The sequence below is a fragment of the Dermochelys coriacea genome, chromosome 9, assembly GCF_009764565.3.
Source record: "Dermochelys coriacea isolate rDerCor1 chromosome 9, rDerCor1.pri.v4, whole genome shotgun sequence".
Lineage (NCBI taxonomy): Eukaryota > Metazoa > Chordata > Testudines > Dermochelyidae > Dermochelys > Dermochelys coriacea.
This window is the reverse complement of record NC_050076.1, coordinates 27,974,028-27,996,043: the sequence shown is the minus strand read 5'-3', so window position 1 is coordinate 27,996,043 and position 22,016 is coordinate 27,974,028.

Sequence of the window (22,016 nt, the reverse complement as noted above, 5' to 3'; positions counted from 1 at the left end):
AGATCCCACTGCAATGCTTTCCCAATACTGATGTTCAGTACGATCTCTGTTAACAGCTTCTGAATCATTGAACTAAGGTGGGGAGATAACATGTAATTCACCCACTCCAGCCTGAACTTGGGTTAGCTGTGCTCCAGTAATGAGACAAATGACTTTTTCCAACTGTCCTAATTTCTCTTCATGTTCTTGGTTTCTATAAATATTCCAAATTGCTGCTGCACTATTGACCCCATCCCAGAGGGATCCAGCTAAGTCCCTCTTCTTTCTAGAGGAAACCAAGGCCCTTTGTTGTGCTAACCTAATGGCAGCCCCTCTTGAGCAATTTGGATAGGTAGAGGTGATCTGAAAACTGGACAAGGGCAGATTGAATTTTATAGTCCCTAGTACTATACCACATCTGTTGGCTAAACACTTTCATAAACTTACGAGAGGCATTAGCGTTAGCATTAATGGTATAAGAAGGGGTATATTGCAATATGGTACAGGTTAAATTATTAGTTACTGCAATAACTTCAGTACAGGTAAAATTTCCAGTGATAGAAGAAACTCTTTGGGTATACGTTTGGTTATTCACTAATTGGGTGACCAAATAACAATAAGGGCCTCTTTCACCTAATATTTTACAAACTCCAGGAATGACCATCATCTCTACCTTGCTGTAGAACCCACTAATCTCAATTTCTGATTCTTGGGGTTCATCTGTAGTAATATCATGTTTCTATTTCCACTAATCCATTTGTTTTCCAATCAGTTGTTCTCTGATATGAACTATTCTGAACCTTAAAAAATAGGTTTTCTGAACAAAATTTCAATAAATCACTTAGAAGACAGATTTCAGAGTAGCAGCTGTGTTAGTCTGTATTCGCAAAAAGAAAAGGAGTACTTGTGGCACCTTAGAGACTAACAAATTTATTAGAGCATAAGCTTTCGTGAGCTACAGCTCACTTCATCGGATGCATCTCTAAGGTGCCACAAGTACTCTTTTTCTTTTTGCGAATACAGACTAACACGGCTGCTACTCTGAAACATGGGGAAATAGTTTTACTTTGTGTAATGACTCATCCATTCCCAGTCTCTATTCAAGCCTAAGTTAATTGTATCCAGTTTGCAAATTAATTCCAATTCAGCAGTCTCTCGTTGGAGTCTGTTTTTGAAGCTTTTTTGTTGAAGTATAGCCACTCTTAGGTCTGTGATCGAGTGACCAGAGAGATTGAAGTGTTCTCCAACTGGTTTTTGAATGTTATAATTCTTGACATCTGATTTGTGTCCATTCATTCTTTTACGTAGACACTGTCCAGTTTGGCCAATGTACATGGCAGAGGGGCATTGCTGGCACATGATGGCATATATCACATTGGTAGATGCGCAGGTGAACGAGCCTCTGATAGTGTGGCTGATGTGATTAGGCCCTATGATGGTATCCCCTGAATAGATATGTGGACAGAGTTGGCAACGGGCTTTGTTGCAAGGATAGGTTCCTGGGTTAGTGGTTCTGTTGTGTGGTGTGTGGTTGCTGGTGAGTATTTGCTTCAGATTGGGGGGCTGTCTGTAAGCAAGGACTGGTCTGTCTCCCAAGATCTGTGAGAGTGATGGGTCGTCCTTCAGGATAGGTTGTAGATCCTTGATGATGCGTTGGAGAGGTTTTAGTTGGGGGCTGAAGGTGATGGCTAGTGGCGTTCTGTTGTTTTCTTTGTTGGGCCTGTCCTGTAGTAGGTGACTTCTGGGTACTCTTCTGGCTCTGTCAATCTGTTTCTTCACTTCAGCAGGTGGGTATTGTAGTTGTAGGAATGCATGATAGAGATCTTGTAGGTGTTTGTCTCTGTCTGAGGGGTTGGAGCAAATGCGGTTATATCGCAGCGCTTGGCTGTAGACAATGGATCGAGTGGTATGATCTGGATGAAAGCTAGAGGCATGTAGGTAGGAATAGCGGTCAGTAGTTTTCCGATATAGGGTGGTGTTTATGTGACCATCGCTTATTAGCACCGTAGTGTCCAGGAAGTGGATCTCTTGTGTGGACTGGTCTAGGCTGAGGTTGATGGTGGGATGGAAATTGTTGAAATCATGGTGGAATTCCTCAAGAGCTTCTTTTCCAAGGGTCCAGATGATGAAGATGTCATCAATGTAGCGCAAGTAGAGTAGGGGCATTAGGGGATGAGAGCTGAGGAAGCGTTGTTCTAAGTCAGCCATAAAAATGTTGGCATACTGTGGGGCCATGCGGGTACCCATCGCAGTGCCCCTGATTTGAAGGTATACATTGTCCCCAAATGTGAAATAGTTATGGGTGAGGACAAAGTCACAAAGTTCAGCCACCAGGTTAGCCGTGACAGTATCGGGGATGCTGTTCCTGACGGCTTGTAGTCCATCTTTGTGTGGAATGTTGGTGTAGAGGGCTTCTACATCCATAGTGGCCAGGATGGTGTTTTTAGGAAGATCACCAATGGACTGTAGTTTCCTCAGGAAGTCAGTGGTGTCTCGAAGATAGCTGGGAGTGCTGGTAACGAAGGGCCTGAGGAGGGAGTCTACATAGCCAGACAATCCTGCTGTCAGGGTGCCAATGCCTGAGATGATGGGACGTCCAGGATTTCCAGGTTTATGGATCTTGGGTAGCAGATAGAATACCCCAGGTCGGGGCTCCAGGGGTGTGTCTGTGCGGATTTGTTCTTGTGCTTTTTCAGGGAGTTTCTTGAGCAAATGCTGTAGTTTCTTTTGGTAACTCTCAGTGGGATCAGAGGGTAATGGCTTGTAGAAAGTGGTGTTGGAGAGCTGCCTAGTAGCCTCTTGTTCATACTCCGACCTATTCATGATGACGACAGCACCTCCTTTGTCAGCCTTTTTGATTATGATGTCAGAGTTGTTTCTGAGGCTGTGGATGGCACTGTGTTCTGCATGGCTGAGGTTATGGGGTAAGCGATGCTGCTTTTCCACAATTTCAGCTCGTGCACGTCGGCGGAAGCAGTTAATGTAGAAATCCAGGCTGCTGTTTCGACCTTCAGGAGGAGTCCACCCAGAATCCTTCTTTTTGTAGTGTTGGCAGGAAGGTCTCTGTGGGTTAATATGTTGGTCAGAGGTGTGTTGGAAATATTCCTTGAGTCTGAGACGTCGAAAATAGGATTCTAGGTCACCACAGAACTGTATCATGTTCGTGGGGGTGGAGGGGCAAAAGGAGAGGCCCCGAGATAGGACAGATTGTTCTGCTGGGCTAAGAGTATAGTTGGATAGATTAACAATATTGCTGGGTGGGTTACGGGAACCATTGTTGTGGCCCCTTGTGGCATATAGTAGTTTAGATAGCTTAGTGTCCTTTTTCTTTTGTAGAGAAGCAAAGTGTGTTTTGTAAATGGCTTGTCTAGTTTTTGTAAAGTCCAGCCACGAGGAAGTTTGTGTGGAAGGTTGGTTCTTTATGAGAGTATCCAGTTTTGAGAGCTCATTCTTAATCTTTCCCTGTTTGCTGTTGATGGATGTTGATCAGGTGGTTCCGCAGTTTCTTTGAGAGTGTGTGGCACAAGCTGTCAGCATAGTCTGTGTGGTATGTAGATTGTAATGGATTTTTTACCTTCAGTCCTTTCGGTATGATGTCCATCAGACAGAGACAAACACCTACAAGATCTCTATCATGCATTCCTACAACTACAGTACCCACCTGCTGAAGTGAAGAAACAGATTGACAGAGCCAGAAGAGTACCCAGAAGTCACCTACTACAGGACAGGCCCAACAAAGAAAACAACAGAACGCCACTAGCCATCACCTTCAGCCCCCAACTAAAACCTCTCCAACGCATCATCAAGGATCTACAACCTATCCTGAAGGATGACCCATCACTCTCACAGATCTTGGGAGACAGACCAGTCCTTGCTTACAGACAGCCCCCCAATCTGAAGCAAATACTCACCAGCAACCACACACCACACAACAGAACCACTAACCCAGGAACCTATCCTTGCAACAAAGCCCGTTGCCAACTCTGTCCACATATCTATTCAGGGGATACCATCATAGGGCCTAATCACATCAGCCACACTATCAGAGGCTTGTTCACCTGCGCATCTACCAATGTGATATATGCCATCATGTGCCAGCAATGCCCCTCTGCCATGTACATTGGCCAAACTGGACAGTGTCTACGTAAAAGAATGAATGGACACAAATCAGATGTCAAGAATTATAACATTCAAAAACCAGTTGGAGAACACTTCAATCTCTCTGGTCACTCGATCACAGACCTAAGAGTGGCTATACTTCAACAAAAAAGCTTCAAAAACAGACTCCAACGAGAGACTGCTGAATTGGAATTAATTTGCAAACTGGATACGATTAACTTAGGCTTGAATAGAGACTGGGAATGGATGAGTCATTACACAAAGTAAAACTATTTCCCCATGGTATTTCTCCCTCCCACCCCACCCCCCACTGTTCCTCTGATATTCTTGTTAACTGCTGGAATTACCCTACCTTGCTTGTCACCATAAAAGGTTTTCCTCCCCCCCCCCCCCCGCTGGTGATGGCTTATCTTAAGTGATCACTCTCCTTATAGTGTGTATGATAAACCCATTGTTTCATGTTCTCTGTGTGTGTGTATATAAATCTCTCCTCTGTTTTTTCCACCAAATGCATCGGATGAAGTGAGCTGTAGCTCACGAAAGCTTATGCTCTAATAAATTTGTTAGTCTCTAAAGTGCCACAAGTACTCCTTTTCTTTTCACTTAGAAGAGTGAGAACTGTGTTTTTCTCCGACAATTTGGGGGCTCGTCTGGGATGGCAACGCCTGCGGAGACAACGGCAACTGCTGCGGACTGTTCCCCTTCCAACCCCATGGCGCCACAATAAAGATAAGAGACATTTTGAAATCTCTGTTGGGGTATTGGAGAAGGACTGCCCGTGAGGCCGTCTGTCCCTTTTGGGCTTATGCCATCTGAACTTATTGATTGTGCAGCAAGATCAGATGCAGAGGGGTACTGGGGATTTGTTTGCTTCCCCCAATAAGGTTAGTTTGAAGTGGCACTGGGGATTTAGTTTTGCCACCCCCAATAAGGTTAATGCATAAGGTTAATGCATTAGGTTATTGCACCGGTGTTGAGGGGTTGTTACTGCCTTAAAGGTTGTATTAAGTCTGGACATAAAACATTAAAGTTATTGTAGAGGAGATGCATCGTGGTGTGAAGATACAAAGGCCTTGGGGGGTGTGTGTGTGTGTGTGTGTGTGTGTGTGTGTATTAGTGTGAATGAGGGCCACCGAAAGACACCCAGAGCTCCCCGTGAAGCTGTAAGCTCGTGACTGGGGATATCTCTAACGCAAGCTTGGTGGCTGCTTCTTAGTGGATTGGTAAAAGATCCGACCCAAGGCGGCTGTCTCTGCATGGCATGACCGGCGAGGGGTCTGCCTGGGTCTAGGATTGTGTGACCCCATCTCTCCTCTCCGTTTGAACCACTGACTAGTCTAATCACCTCACCGGAGGCAATTAGAGTATGCGGCCTCCTCTCTCTGAGGCTAGCTGATGCTCTTTGCTGAAGGGGGTGTAGGAGGGTCCTGGACATCCTTGATAAATCTTTCCTGTGTGAGTGCCTGAGGGGAGAGAGAATCCCTTAGCTCATGAGCTGCTGAGCAGACAAGGCGCCTCCCCTGGTGTGTGTGATTGGAAAATGGGTGGGGGACAGTCTAAAAATTCCCCCTCACCCCCAAAGGGTTCCCCTTCGTACCACATGTATGCGTATTATGGTCCCAAAACCTTCAGATATTTAGAAAATTGGAATTTTTGCACGCATGATAATCCATGTAAACAATTCCCACTAGAAGGTACCTTCCATTTAGATAAACTTACGTACCTCAGAGGAACCTTGCATCACCAAAAGCCTCTGATACACAGTGGGAGCAATTTGTCTATTGGTGGGAGGAAGTAACAAAGAGACTCCAAAAGTCTCGGGTGCGGAGTCTAAAGGACTCTCAGGAAAAATTAAAAACTCAAGTACAGTATTTAAAACTTAAATGCAAAGCATCTGGATGCCTCCCTGCCCGAGCAATTCCCTCTGTCCCTGTAGATCCCCAGTTGGTCAAGACTGAGAGAGAGGGGGAAGCTGTTGAGGACATTGTGGATTTTTTCAGCAATGTTCCACGGCAGCAGCCATTGCCTCCTCTCGCCCCTCTGCAGGCTGCACCTTCTGGTGATGTCCCTGCAGCAGCAGCAGGCTCATCGCCGCATGTCTCGACTGTACAAATTGTTCTTTCTTCTTTGGGGGAAGGGCCTTCTTCTTCTCCGCCTTCTACCCACAGAGAAGTGATTCTGATAATACCAGCCCCTCTAGCAGCTCGCCCAACCTTGTTTCTCCTGATCCAATTGCCCTCCATACTAGAAGCCATATATCAGCACTCCAGGCTCCCTTAAGACAATTGCCTAGTGGTGATGGAAATAATCTGATTACAGTTCATGCCCCTTGGACACCAGAGGACCTTAGAAACTTGGTAAAGGAATTTCCTAATGTTAGGGAGGAGCCAGAAAAGTTTAGAGACGAGCTCTGGACAGTGATTCAGTGTTATAATCCATCATGGGCGGATGTTAATCAGCTCTTGCGAGTAGTTATGCCAGCCGAAGTTCGACAGCGGCTTTCCAGGCAGGTCGATTGGCCCGATGCTGACCCTGGAATTGAACGTGACTTCAGAGAGGCTAGGGACTGTTTTTTGAATTCCATTACGGAGGTTTGCCCTAAGAAAATGGATTGGACAAAGATTAACAACTGTAAACAGAACAAAGAAGAGCCCCCTGCTGATTATCTAGATAGACTGACTAAGGTATTTGAACAACACTTGGGAATTGCCCAGCCAGCTGAAAATGCCAGAGAGGCAGTAGGGGCTGCCTTTGTTCAGGGATTCTTGCCTAAGGTCCAGCAGCAGTTAAGGACTATCTGTATTGGTTGGCAGACTAAACCCCTTTCTGAATTGGTGACAGTTGCCAACTATTGTACAGCTTGCATAGAGCAGAAGAAGGAAAGCACTGAAACAAAACTCTTGGCTTTGTAGTTGCAAACTTATCAATATAGAGGCCGTGGGGTAATGAGGGGAGGACAAGGGCGAGGTCGGGGGAGAGGGAGAGGTCCCTCATATCCTGCTCCTATAGGGAATACTGTATGCCACTTTTGTGGCCAAGAGGGACACTGGAGGAACGAATGCCCAAATCAACTGTCTCAGAATCCTCCACCCCCTTTCCCAAATCCTGAAGCGCCTGCCTTTCCCCCACCAAACAATTCTTATTAGGACAGCCTGAGGGAACTTAATTGCATCATGAATCTTTTAATTCCTATTAATCAAGAAGGCCCTTATGTACCTTATAAAATTGCAGGACAATCTGTTGCTTGTCTTGTGGATACTGGAACTATCTGATCAGTTTTAAGATCCTTAGAGTTTCCCTCTGTTCCTTTGTCATTCTCATCTATTAATGCCGTTGGCATTTCAAATAGAGTAAAGGCACCCTACTGCATAATGGATTATTGGTGCTGTGCACCGTGGCACATTTAGCACACTTTTAAAATGTAAGTTAATCTCAAATCATGTTACACAAGTCTCTTATGACTAGCAGTCACACCATATATTCTAATTTTACATGAACACATGACATAATCACTTCAAAAATTCCTTTGGCAGATTTTAAGATAATGTAAAATTCAGAGTGCTTTTTCAATATTTTCTACGGTAACATCAGGGATGTGAAAGTTAGAAACCCTTGTTTTGCAAACACTAAATGCATATATGGAATTTTGCTACTAATCACTTGACTAAAGTTATGCACATGCCTAAGAGTTTGCAGGACCAGGGCCAAAGCAAGTGTAATTAAGTATTATTCAGTGGTTCTTCATGTGGTGAGGTAAATGCTAGAAGATTGCTTGTTTTGTACAACCAGTGAACATAAAACCAATTGACTCTGACATTACTGAATCTGCATTAAAGAAGACTGCCTAATAAAATGACCCATATTTTATTTGATTGCATCTTGTTTACACAGCATCATTTCAGACCATATCTCCTCTCATTAAAATGGGATCAAAGGATCTTACTTGCCTAAAGGAAAGTGACTCTTAAGTATTCCCTGGGCTGTGGACTATTGTTACCCTGGAACTCTGGGTAAAGACCTAAAAGCACTTAGCCACAGTAATACTAAGAAGCACAAAATGCATTTTCAGTGTTTTTTAGAAATTGACTTTTGCTGATGTTTTTGGATTGTCTCAAGATTTCCCTGTCTACAAGCTAAAGCTCTGATTACATTATTTTGAGAGCTGCAAACTCCTGCATTTCCTCCTGCATCCATTTAGCCATTGCAGCTACACCAATTGGTTCTCTAAGCCCCAATTCAGCAACAGCTACTTTAAAATCCTTCTATTATATCCTCTGGTTAACCATGTAATGCATCAGCTGATAATGAACAAGTCTGTTATAGTCCAGTTCTAGAAGTCAATAGCTACAGTTCCTGGAAGGATAGAAAAAGAATAGACTTGTACCATCTGCATACCAGAATGAAAAATGCAGTACAGCATTGACTGTAGCACGGAATACCTTGTGACACAAGTAGAAAAATATAGCAGGCAGCATGTTACTGTTATCTCTGTGATTTTGGTGCTTGAAATTAAATTGTTTGTATGAAATCCATTCTCAGGAGTGGATGCAACAAAAACTGCCAGCATGTATGAATGAATAAAAAATACATCAAATGACGATGTAACCCAAACTTCAATAGGATTACTCCTGTGTAAATGTAAACAGGATTGTTTATATACATTAGGGTTTGCAGGATTGGGGCCTATTTTCATGAAATCTAAAAAGAATTAATGACAAAAAAGAGTTTTGTGGTGGTGGAATGTTTTGTTGTTTTGCTTTACGTTTAATATTTTCCTATAGTGCATGAAAATCAGAAAGTGGAACTGATTTGGTTGTTTTCATTGTCTATGCTAAGTGAAGTTAGAAAATCAGATTCTATATTTTCAAAATTCCTTTTGTTTTAATAATATTACAGATGTGAGGAAACGGTTGTAAGGAACAAATAATCTTACAGTGCCTCTTTACAATTTGAGTGAAATAGAGGAAAAAGAAGGAATATGTTTGATTATGGTTAGTAAAGAGTCAAACTTAAGGCTGGGTCTGTTTGTCTTTTTGTTCGATGACCATGTGTAGAGGTTAAAAATAAGGCTGAACTATTTCCTATATACAAGCACCCATGTTCAACATAATGCATCATAATGATCAGTTAGTCTTGAAGGAGTGGTATAACTAGTGTACATTTCCTTGTCAGCAAAATGAGACTGTTTTCCAAAGAGTTGTTGTAATTTGACTTCGCGACTATTAGTGCTTAAACAAGAACAGTTTCTTACCTCATGGAGGCTTACATGTTTTTTTTGTTTGTTAGGCCTTCAGTGTAATGGTATAATTAGAAAGGTTGCTATGGTATGAGCAGCTGCATGACTCATTCTTGACTTTAGCCACTAGCAAGATTCTTAATTAAGTTACTATCTGTACAGAACTTAGATTAAAGGGAAATTGTCATAGTTCCAAGCATTGGAGATCATTTTTTTCCCCTATGTTCGTAGAGAGTCCTGAGCTGCCCTGTAAAATCACAAAATTATATAATTGATAAGAAGAAAAAATGTTTTTGATATAGGTACATGCATTTCTAGTGTCAATACAGCACTTTACAACTTTTTTTAACATTTTAGTAAACTGTTCAATAATGCATAATTCAGTAATACATAGTGAAAAGAGCTTGCATTTCATCTGACATTCATTAGCAATATCATAGGGGAAAAACATGTAGGGAGAAAGAGGTATCAAAACACCAACTGAATTTTAATGGAGGATGAATACCCAATTTGTGCCTTTGCAAATCTTTTCCCAATTTCTAATTTTTCCTGATGACCGTTGATTTTCTGAACAGTTTTTTAGTCAGTTTTTTACTCAAAAGAGTCAAATCAAACTAAGAAGTATAATAACTTGAAGAATATTCTTAACTGTGGCTGTAGAAGTGACTAAAGAAGTTATGGATTTGATTCTGAGGCCTTTATAGGCTAAATTCATAGCTTCCCATACAGTAGCTAACAATAGAGGAAAATAAGCAAGGTATGTGAAAAGAGAACAAAATGTCTTTCTTACTATTTTGCCCGCTCCCTGTCCTGTGCATCTGTGATGATAAAACTCAGAAATAATCAACGTATTATTAGATAGCTAATATTATATTATAGTCACAGATGACTCCAAGGAGAGCCACTGATTATTAGAAATATAGAAAAGACTGACCAAATATTAGAATAATTTAGATAATTATAAAACTCTCATTTAAACAGTATCAAGAATAGATAATTACTGCACGGCAAGACAAATAAAAGGCAGTCAGCACAGAAAGTTCAGAAACTGAAGTAGTACAAGAAAAATAACTGGAGCGAAGCACCGATGCTGGCAAAATTAATGTTGCTTAGCAGGGTGCTTTTTCACACCCCTCAACAACATAAGTTTTGACGACATAAGTGGTAGTGTAGACATGGCCTTAGTCTTGGTGTCAGTGGTTGCTAGAATCACCACAGGACATTCTCAGATCATCGCAGACTTTCTCTGATGTATGTTTTCTCATGCTTGGTCTTTTTTTGAAAGCTATATTGGCAAAGCTATGGCGTTCTGGGGTGGGGGAAAAATCACATCACTGACTGACATAGATCAGCTACCATTACTCCCAGTGTAGACATGGTAATGTTGGTGGAAGAATGCCTTATCGATGTAGCTTACGTCATGCAGGGAGGTGGTGTTGCTATACTGATAGTAAAACCCCTTCCGTTGGTGTAGGCTGCAGGGCCATACTGGCATAGTTTTTCTGGTATAGTCTTTATAGGGTACACATATTCTTAATGAAATCATCTCAAGAATGCAAAGAAGGCAAGGTAGGCAGTAGCAATTATTCATTCTTTTTTTTAGTCAAGCAGCTTTTCTTTTACAAGGATCATGGTCTGTATGTTCTTAAAATGTCACTGAACCACACACTACACAGGATCAGTGAGATTTAAATTGAAATAAGGTAGTTTTTGAAATACATGGCTGAGGCTTTTGAAAATTCACTGTCCTTGACTCCATCAGATGAGAGGTCCCCACACTGCAAGCCATTGCTGCCAGTGCTTGCCATTACTGTAACAGTAAAAAAGATTGTGAATAGTTCAGATCTTGCAGTTTCATGTCTGCGACTACACTGGTATTCTCTGAATTTTTCAATCCATTTAAAATGCTACAGTTTTACAATTACAGGGCCCAAGCCTGAATTCATTGCACAGCCAAAGCTCCCTAGTACTCTATACCCTCCATCAGTGGAGATTTTTAAGAGCAGGTTAGACAAACACCTGTCAGGGATGGTCTAAGTAATACTTAGTCCTGCCATGAGTGCAGAGGACTGGACTAGATGATCTCTTGAGGTCCCTTCCAGTCCAATGATTCTATGAAAGAGTACAGGATAGAAATTAATAAAGTACAGGTAGGGAGTGAAGAGAAAAAGCCAAACAAAAAAAGTCTCATTCAGTTACATCACATGAAGGCAGACAACTAAATACTGATACATTTTATAAATGTTTGAATACAAATGCAAGAAGTCTAAATCCTAAAATGAGGGAACTTGAGTGCCTGGTAGTAAAATGAGGATATTGATACAATAGGCATCACAGAAACTTGGTGGAATGATGATAATCAATGGGACATGGTAATAGGGTACAAAAAACGTAGGAATGATGGGGTAGGTCATGCTGATGAGTGGAGTAGCACTGTATGTGAAAGAAAGCACAGAGTCAAATACAGTAAAAACTCTTAAATGAATCAAAAAGAACTATTGAATCTTTATGGATAGAAATTCCATAGATTCATAGATAGATTCATAGATACTAAGGTCAGAAGGACCATTCTGATCATCTAGTCCGACCTCCTGCACAACACAGGCCACAGAATCTCACCCACCCACTCCTACGAAAAACCTCACCTATGTCTGAGCTATTGAAGTCCTCAAATCGTGGTTTAAAGACTTCAAGGAGCAGAGAATCCTCCCTCAAGTGACCTGTGCCCCATGCTACAGAGGAAGGCGAAAAACCTCCAGGGCCTCTCCAATCTGCCCTGGAGGAAAATTCCTTCCCGACCCCAAATATGGCGATCAGCTAAACCCTGAGCATATGGGCAAGATTCACCAGCCAGATACTATAGAAAATTCTTTCCTGGGTAACTCAGATCCCATCCATCTAATATCCCATCTCAGGGGATTAGGCCTTTTTACCCTGAATAGTTAAAGATCAATTACTTACCAAAATCACATTATCCCATCATACCATCTCCTTCATAAACTTATCGAGTAGAATCTTAAAGCCAGATAAATCTTTTGCCCCCACTGCTTCCCTTGGAAGGCTATTCCAAAACTTCACTCCTCTGATGGTTAGAAACCTTCGTCTAATTTCAAGTCTAAACTTCCTGGTGGCCAGTTTATACCCATTTGTTCTTGTGTCCACATTGGTGCTGAGCTTAAATAATTCCTCTCCCTCTCCGGTATTTATCCCTCTGATATATTTATAGAGAACAATCATATCTCCCCTCAACCTTCTTTTAGTTAGGCTAAAGCCAAGCTCCTTGAGTCTCCTTTCATAAGACAAGTTTTCCATTCCTCGGATCATCCTAGTAGCCCTTCTCTGTACCTGCTCCAGTTTGAATTCATCCTTTTTAAACATGGGAGACCAGCACTGCACACAGTATTCTAGGTGAGGTCTCACCAGTGCCTTGTATAATGGTACTAAAACCTCCTTATCCCTACTGGAAATGCCTCTCCTGATGCATCCCAAAACAGCATTAGCTTTTTTCACAGCCATATCACATTGCAGCTCATAGTCATCCTATGATCAACCAATACTCCAAGGTCCTTCTCCTCTTCCGTTACTTCTAATTGATGCATCCCCAGTTTATAACTGAAATTCTTATTAATCCCTAAATGCATAACCTTACACTTCTCACTATTAAATTTCATCCTATTAGTATTACTCCAGTTTACAAGGTCATCCAGATCCTCCTGTATAATATCCCGATCCTTCTCTGAATTGGCAATACCTCCCAGCTTTGTATCATCTGCAGACTTTATTAGCACACTCCCACTTTTTGTGCCAAGGTCAGTAATAAAAAGATTAAATAAGATTGGTCCCAAAACTGATCCCTGAGGAACTCCACTGGTAACCTCCCTCCAACCTGACAATTCACCTTTCAATAGGACCTGTTGCAGTCTCCCCTTTAACTAATTCCTTATCCACCTTTTGATGTTCATATTGATCCCCATCTTTTCCAATTTAACTAATAATTCCCCATGTGGCACGGTATCAAACGCCTTACTGAAATCTAGGTAAATTAGATCCACTGTGTTTCCTTTATCTAAAAAATCTGTTACTGTTATCCATGCTTGAATAATAAAGAGTATAGTTGTAGGAATATTCTATGAACCACCTGACCAGGACGGTAATGGTGACTGTGAAATGTCTAAGGAGATTCAAGAGGCTATAAAAACAGAAAACCCAATAATAACGGGGGATTTCAACGATCTCCATATTGACTGGGAACATTATCTCAGGATTGTCTGTAGAGATAAAATTTCTAGACACCAGTAATGACTGCTTCTAGGAAAGCTAGTCCATAAGGGGAGAGGCAATTCAAAGTATTAGGTGGTGCACAGGATCTGATCCAAGAGGTGGACATAGCTAAACCGCTTGGTCATAGCAACCATAATGTAGTTCAATTTAACATCCTTATGGGGCGGGGGGAAGAGTAACCAAAGAAACTCACCGCAGTAGCATTTAACTTCCAAAAGGGGAGCTACACAAAAATGAGATGGCTAGTTAAATGGAAATGAAAAGGAACAGCCACAAGAGTGAAATGTCTGCAAGCTGCATGGAAACTTTTTAAGGACACCATAATAGAGGTTCAAACTATATGTATACCCCTCCTATCCAACCTCCCCGCCCAAAACAAACAAACAAACAAACAAACAAACAAAAACGGAGGACCAAAAAAAATACCACCATGGCTAAACAACAGAGTCAAAGAGATGGTTAGAAGCAAAAAGTCAACCTTTAAAAACTGGAAGTCAAATCTCACTGACAGAAAGGAACATAAATTCTGGCAAGTCAAGAATAAAAGTATAATCAGGCAGGCCAAACAATAATTTGAAGAATAACTGGCAAAGGACACAGAAACGAGCAATTTTTTTTAAAGTACAGAATCAGAAAGCCTACCAAATAATCAGTGGGGCCACTGGAGGATTGAGGTGCTAAAGGCCATTGTGGTGAAGCTAAATGAATTCACTGCAGAGGATATGAGGGAGATTCCCACACCCGAGCCATTCTTTTTAGCTGACAGATCTGAGGAATAGTCCCAGATTGAGGTGTCAGTAGAGGAGGTTTTGGAACAAATTGATAAATTAAACAGTAATAAGTCACCAGGATCAGATGGTATTCACCCAAGAGTTCTGAACAAACTCAAATATAAAATTGCAGAGCTAGTATACATGGTATGTAACCTCTCACTTAAATCAGTCTCTGTACCAGATGCCTGGAGGATAGCTAATGTGATGCCAATTTTTAAAAAAGGCTCCAGTCAATTACAGGCTAGTAAGCCCAACTTCAGTACCAGGCAAATGGTTGAAACTGTAATAAAGAACAGAATTATCAGACACATAGATGAACTTAGTATGTTGTAAAAAGAAAAGGAGTACTGGTGGCACCTTAGAGACTAACAAATTTATTAGAGCATAAGCTTTCGTGAGCTACAGCTCACTTCATCGAGCTGTAGCTCACGAAAGCTTATGCTCTAATAAATTTGTTAGTCTCTAAGGTGCCATCAGTACTCCTTTTCTTTTTGCGAATACAGACTAACACGGCTGCTACTCTGAAACCTGTTAGTATGTTGTGGAAGACTCAACACAGTATTTGTAAAGGGAAATCATGTGTCACCAATCTATTAGAATTCTTTGAGGGGGGCCAACAGACATGTGGACAAAGATGATCCAGTGCCCATATAATATACTTGGACTGTCAGAGAGCCTTTGACAAAGTCCCCCACCAAAGGCTCTTAAGCAAAGTATGCAGTGATGGGGTAAAAGAGAAGGTTCCTTTCAGGGTTCAGTAACTGGTTAAAAGGTTACAAAGGGTAGGAATCAATGGTCAGTTTTTACAGTGAAGAGAAGTAAATAACGGGGTCCCCCAAGGATTTGTATTGGGAGCAGTGCTAATCAACATATTCAGAAATGATCTGGAAAAAGTGGTAAACAGTAAGGTGGCAAAGTATACAGATGATACTAAATTACTCAAGATAGTTAAGACCAAACCTGACTGCAAAAGTTACAAAGGGAGCTCACCAAACTGGGTGACTGGGCAACACAATGGCAGCTAAAATTCAGTGTTGATAAATGTAAAGTAACACACATTGAAAACATAATCACAACTATGCATACAAAATGATGGGGTTTAAATTAGCTGTTACCACTCAAGAAAGAGATCTTGGAGTCATTGTGGATAGTTCTCTGAAAACATCAGCTCAATGTTCATCGGCAGTCATAAAAGCTAGCAGAATGTTAGGAACCATTAGAACAGGGATAGATACTAAGACAGAAAATATCATAATTAGAGTATAAAAATCTATGGTATGCCCACACCTTTAATACTGCATGCAGTTCTGGTTGCTCCATCTCAAAAAAGATATATTAGAAGTGGAAAAAGTATAGAGAAGGGAAACAAAAATTGTAAGGGGTACAGAACAGCTTCCATATGAGGAGAGATTAAAAAGTCTGGGACTGTTCCGTTTAGAAAACAGACATCTATGGGGGAGATAGGATAGAGGTCTATAAAATCAGGATTGGTGTGGAGAAAGTGAATAAGGAAGTGTTAATTACCCCTTCACATTATACAAGAATCAGGGGTCAGCCAATGAAATTAATAGGCAGTAGGTTTAAAACAACAAAAGGAAATACTTCTTCACACAGCATACAGTCAATCTGTGGAACTCATTGCTAGGGGATGTTGTGAAGGTCAAAAATATAACTGGGTTCAAAAAAGAATTAGATTAGTTCATGGGAGAGGTCCATCAATGGCTGTTAGGCAGGATGGTCAGGGCTGTAACCCCATGCTCTGGGTGTCCCTAACCTCTGAATGCCAGAACCTGGGACTGGACAACAGGATGGATCACTCAATAAATTGCTCTGTTTTCATTCCCTATGAAGCATTTGGCATTGGCTACTATTGGAAGACAGGATCCTGGGGTAGATGGACCATTTTGGTCTAATCCATTCTTATGTTATGTCATAGAGTTCAATAAGAAAGGATCAGGTTCCTTTTTGGAATATCTTTTTCTCAGGAATGTGTTTTAAAATTAAGCATAACACTTCAGCATCATAGGAGAGCATGGGAATGCTGCGATATGGAGAGTTGTCAGTTTCCACTACAAACCCCAGCATTAAGATTGTTTTAATTTTATATCTCAAATTAAATTTGAGCTGTAACTTAACATTTTAAGTGTCCATCCAGAAAATTTTTATATATTAATACATTTTAAAGTTGCTTGTTTTTTTAGAATTCACTTGCATAGTATTTTCATTATTTCAAAACAGTATATTTTTGCTTGTGGTTGGACCTCTCTTCTTACCAAAATATTTTTCCTCATTTGGGTACACACACTGAATTGTTTTTGTAGAGTTGCGCCTGAATGAATTGATGTGTATTTGTTTGTTTGTGGTGTTTGCATCTTCATTTTTCTTCATTTTGAATAGAAGCATTTGTTTGGAAACACCCTCATTTGTTTAAAAAAAGACACAGATTTGTGTGTGTATTTGTAATATGTGTATCTGATATATAATTTAGGGTCTACCAACCATAGCACTTAGACTCAAGTTTTGTGGCTTTTAAATGCTTTTCTGTGCTTTTCAAAACAATGCCTAGTTAGTTTATACATTGAAAAGGTCTGTGTTGTTATACTGCGGTAGCTGCAGACTGTCAACAGTGCCAGCAGTATAAAAACATCGTTCAGCTTCTGTGCAAGTAACTCTTAAAGGTTTTTAGCAGGTCTTGATACTCAGGTCTGACACCCCGGGTCTGATAGGGATTAGTGTGTCAATGGATCACACACTAGATAGGATTTTGCAGTGTAATCAATAATAGCCGAGAAGGAAAGGTTAGTGTTGTCAGTAGTTGATTGCCTGTGTGTTCTCTCCGTGTGCTGTCCTGGCTCTGGCCAGGTTGCCGGCCCAGCAGACCTCGATTGAACTGCCCAGAAAGATTACCGACTTGGTTCAGTGGCGAAGGCGCTCATCTGGGTTTATTGCTGACAAAGCATGGTACCAGCCCCCCATGGACCCTGCAGGGACACTAATACATGTATGCTCGTGACAGCGGACCAATTCAGTCAATGACAGGATCTCCCACTGCCCCTTTGGTCAGACAAAGATGCTCCTCCTTTGACCCCTTTTTTTATACACTGATACAACAAGTTACGTAGTACCCTTCTGATGTGGTTAGTGATCACCCTACACCTTGTACCTGTTGGTTCAAACAAAACATCTCCATCCATGATCCTGTCCTTATCTTTAGGGGGTGCCTGTGTGTCCTTGTACCATTATCGGTCAGTGTGTTTATACCATAACTTTGTATCGGGCTGATCTAGTACTACCCTTCCAGAATGTGTTTATGTGAATGCCTAGTGCCTAGCCCAGAGGTGGGCAAACTACGGCCAACGGGCCACATCCGGCCTGCGTGACCATCCTGCCCGGCCCCTGAACTCCCAGCCAGGGAGGCTAGCCCCGGCCCCTCCCCTGCTGTCTCCCTTCCCTCGCAGTAACGCCACTGCGCGAGCAGCGCAGCTTGCACCCATCCATCTCCCAGGCTTTCCAATAAGCCTGTCCTGCTGCTCTGAGCGGCATGGTAAGGGGGCGGCGGGAGGGGGGATTGGAGGTCCCGGGGGGGCAGGAGGTCCCGGGGGGCAGTCAGGGGACAGGGGGCGGTTGGATGGTGCAGAGGTTCAGGGGGGCGGTCAGGAGACTGGGAGCAGGGGGGGTTGGATAGGGGGTGGGGTCCTGGGGAGTCCTGGAAAGGGGGGGAACAGGGAGCAGGGGGGCTTGGATAGGGGGTGGGGTTCTGGGTGGGGCAGTTAGGGATGGGTGTCGCAGGAGGGGGCAGTCAGGGGACAAGGAGTGGGGGGGAGTAGGATGGGTCGGGAGTCCCGAGGGGCCTGTCAGGGGGCAGGGGTATGGATAGGGGTCGGGGCAGTCAGGGGACAGGGAGCAGGGGGGTTGGATTGGGGGTGGGGTCCTGGGGGGGCAGTTAGGGGTGGGGGTCCTGGGAGGGGGCGGTCAGGGGACAAGGAGCAGGGGAGTTGGATGGGTCAGTGGTTCGGAGGGGGCAGTCAGGGGGCGGGAAGTGGGAGGGGGCGGATAGGGGGCGGGGGCCAGGCTGTTTACGGACGCACAAGCTTCCCTACCCGGCCCTCCATACCGTTTTGCAACCCCGGTGTGGCCCTCGGGCCAAAAAATTTGCCCACCCCTGGCCTAGCTCATCTTAGGAGTGCCTGTGTTTTATCAACACCAGCCATGTTCTTGCCAAGTCCATGTATTGGATAGTGAACTTGTAAGCAGGCATTTGCTTTATAGCAGGGCCTGACCTTTGATCATAGCCTGACTTTTGCTGACTTTGGTTCAGGCCTCAGGCCTTGTACCAGGCCCCATGTGTCAGGTTCTCTCTTTCTACTACAATTAAGTCAATAATGTTAAAAGTGTGTCTTAAGTGTGTTGTTTAGAAATCCCCAAAATATACCTAATCATAATAGAATAAATTAAAGATGGCATCTGAGGGTTAACTTCGGTCCTATTTATACTATACAACAACTAAACCAGTCAGGGGAATCAGTTACAACACACTTAAAACTTGGAGATTGGATTTAGCTGTGTCCCTGTAACAATGCTAAAGCTTTATTTTTATATCCAGTTCCCCTGATTGGCTCTAATTTAGTATAGATGGGGGCCTTCAAAGGTCCTTGCTTTTGAGGGCCAAATTCTGCTCTCATTTACCCATGAATTCTATTCAAATTAGTGGAATCATTTCAGATTTACAGTGGTGTAACTGAAGTCAGAACTTGGCTCTGCAGATTTAAGTTAGACAGCTAAGCTTTGCCTATGCTACCCCAGGAAAGTCAATGCAATTTCATGAAGTGAAAATGAGGGCAGAATGTGCCCTTGTTATTTTTTGTGGTTTACGATGTGTGCTGTGGTATGAGAAAGAGTCAGAGAGAAACAACCTGCCGACAAGCAGAGTGGAATAATATGGGCGTTTGTAGCACAAGATTCAGAGTAGCAGCCGTGTTAGTCTGTATTCGCAAAAAGAAAAGGAGTACTTGTGGCACCTTAGAGACTAACAAATTTATTAGAGCATAAGCTTTCGTGAGCTACAGCTCACTTCATCGGATGCATTTCCGATGAAGTGAGCTGTAGCTCACGAAAGCTTATGCTCTAATAAATTTGTTAGTCTCTAAGGTGCCACAAGTACTCCTTTTCTTGTAGCACAAGAGTATCATTTTGTATAATCCATTAATAGACATTAATTTAAAAACATGTTACTATATTTAAGCAGGAACTAGTTTCCAAATCTTTGTATGTAGCTATTTCACTTTTTTTTTCTACCAAAGGCTCCTGCTAAATAACTGCCCTACCTAACACTTGTCAAAGACTTTTTGGGCCTGATTTTCAGTGCTAACACCCACAAGACTGACTGAAGTAAATGGGAACTCAGCAAAATCAGGTCCTAAACCTGTTGGATAGGTACCAAAAGAGCATGCACATTTCCATTGCCTCACACTGGCTTGTCTACCAATTTATGACTGTCCATTCTTGAAGACAAAGATGCTTGGAAGGGTAACCCACCCTTGACACAAAACAGTACAGTACACTCCAGTGCCTAAAAGGCTTGACAAGCCCATAGTGACCATTATTTCCAGAAAAAAAGGGTGATTCACAAAGCAGATAGTAAAAAAAATAAGAGCAAAAAGAATACGTGCAAACAGCTATCCATACAACAGATAGATCTATGTCAACAAAACAGAGTAAGCAGATACCTAAATAACTGAAGGGAGTTAGATCTAGAACAAAACAACATGCTGCATACCGTGTTATGTACGTTTCTGTGAGTATCTTTAAGTGTCATTGCACATGTTTATTACCTGTAAGTAAGATGAAGAGAATATCATTTATGACAAGAAGGTAGCTGATAAATAATCTACCTGCAAATGCACCTTTCCATGTAGGCGTAATTTTTTTAGCCAATATTTTTTGTTTTCACCAATATTATTGTCGTTTTAAAAATAAAAGCTTCCATGTTTCATATACGATGTTACAGTCTAAGGACGGAAATATTTAAATATAATTAAAAAAGGAAGAAAAAATACAGCCAGTATAGGATACACAGATGTACCCAAAATTTTCTGTTCATTTGATAATTTGAGACATTGCACTTTATAAGATTATGATGCTATAGTGGGGGGAGAGAAAATTGAATTTCAAAGCCCTACTGGAAAAAGCATTTTTTGCTAGGCTTGTGCATAGGGGAGTGTGCACAGTTAGGATTCCTATGTCTTGTCACCAGCATTTGGGTGGTCTTTGTTGTTGCTGATGGGAAATGAAGCCTATGTAAAATCAGTCTTGTTTTGTTTTGGAAAATGTAGCTGGCCTGTTTCAAAGAGATGAGGGCTTCTGTAACCTACATTTATTAGACATTGTAAGGGGTCTTTAGACCAGCATGGCCCTCAGAAGGATCATATGGGTGAATTTAAAAGACACGCCATCAATTTCAATTATCATAATTAATTATGCAAAAATTTCAGAAAGGATATTAACATGGGCGGCTGGTGGAGCCCCGCTTTGGGAAGGCTAGTTCCCGGCTCTGCCTCTTCTGCCCATGCCCCTCCCCTGGGCCAGAGCCCTGAATGCCACCCCCTCAGACGGAGGAGCCATGAGCCCCCACGACCTGCCTGAAGGAGCCCTGGGCCAGCCGTGCCACCCCTCCTCTTCCTTCCACTCCCCAGACCCCAAGCCACCCAGGAAAAGCTGCAGCATGACAGTGACTCTTCCTGGAGAACAACCTGAGCTTTTGATATGCCCCGTGCAGATTCTGGGGCGGTTGAGGAGGCAGTATGTGTTACTCAGCTTCCTCAGTTCATCAGTAATCTTTCTGGAGTCCAGGCAGATTACTGATGAACTGAGGAAGCTGAGTAACACATACTGCCTCCTCAACCGCCCCAGAATCTGCACGGGGCATAATAAAGGAACACCTTCCACCCGCCAAACCTGTAACTAGGCATCTGGCAGCAAGCGCCATGGGAGGCAGAACCACCCCGGCCTATTATATCCTCCACCCATGGATATTAATCCTAGTGCGTCAGGGCTTAAACCTAACAATCAGAGAGCAGGATGAGGCTTATGTGATGGGCAGATTATGCCATATCTGCCTACTTCAGGGCTCTTCTGAAGCATCTGGTGCTGTTCACTGCCGGAGACAGGATACTGGACTAGATGGACCTTGGGTCTGAGCTGGTCAGGCAATTCCTATGTTTCTAATTTTAAAATTGCACTATTCTCTGAATGTTTTTACCTGCTGTTGTTACCTAAGGTTAGTGTAAGTGAATGAGTGAATGTGTCTAGAAAGGGGAAAGTTTTCCCCCAGTTTGCTTACATTGTCCATTTGACATCAGTTTAGTCAGTTCTATTATTTCCTATGGATAGTTAGCCAGTTTTCCCATTTGTTTGTGTGGATCTTTCACACAGCAATAGAGAAGAGAAAAATAGTTAAAAAGCAAACAAACAAGTGCACCCCCCGGGTCAAAAAAAAATTCTGCTTATAAAACCACAGGAATTGGCAGGAGGACTGAGATAGGCCTAGTGCTTTCAAACTCCTATTTTGTGGCTTTAAGTGCTTTTTTGTCCACTAATGTTTCTTTACAAAGACGTAAGAGTCCAAAAAA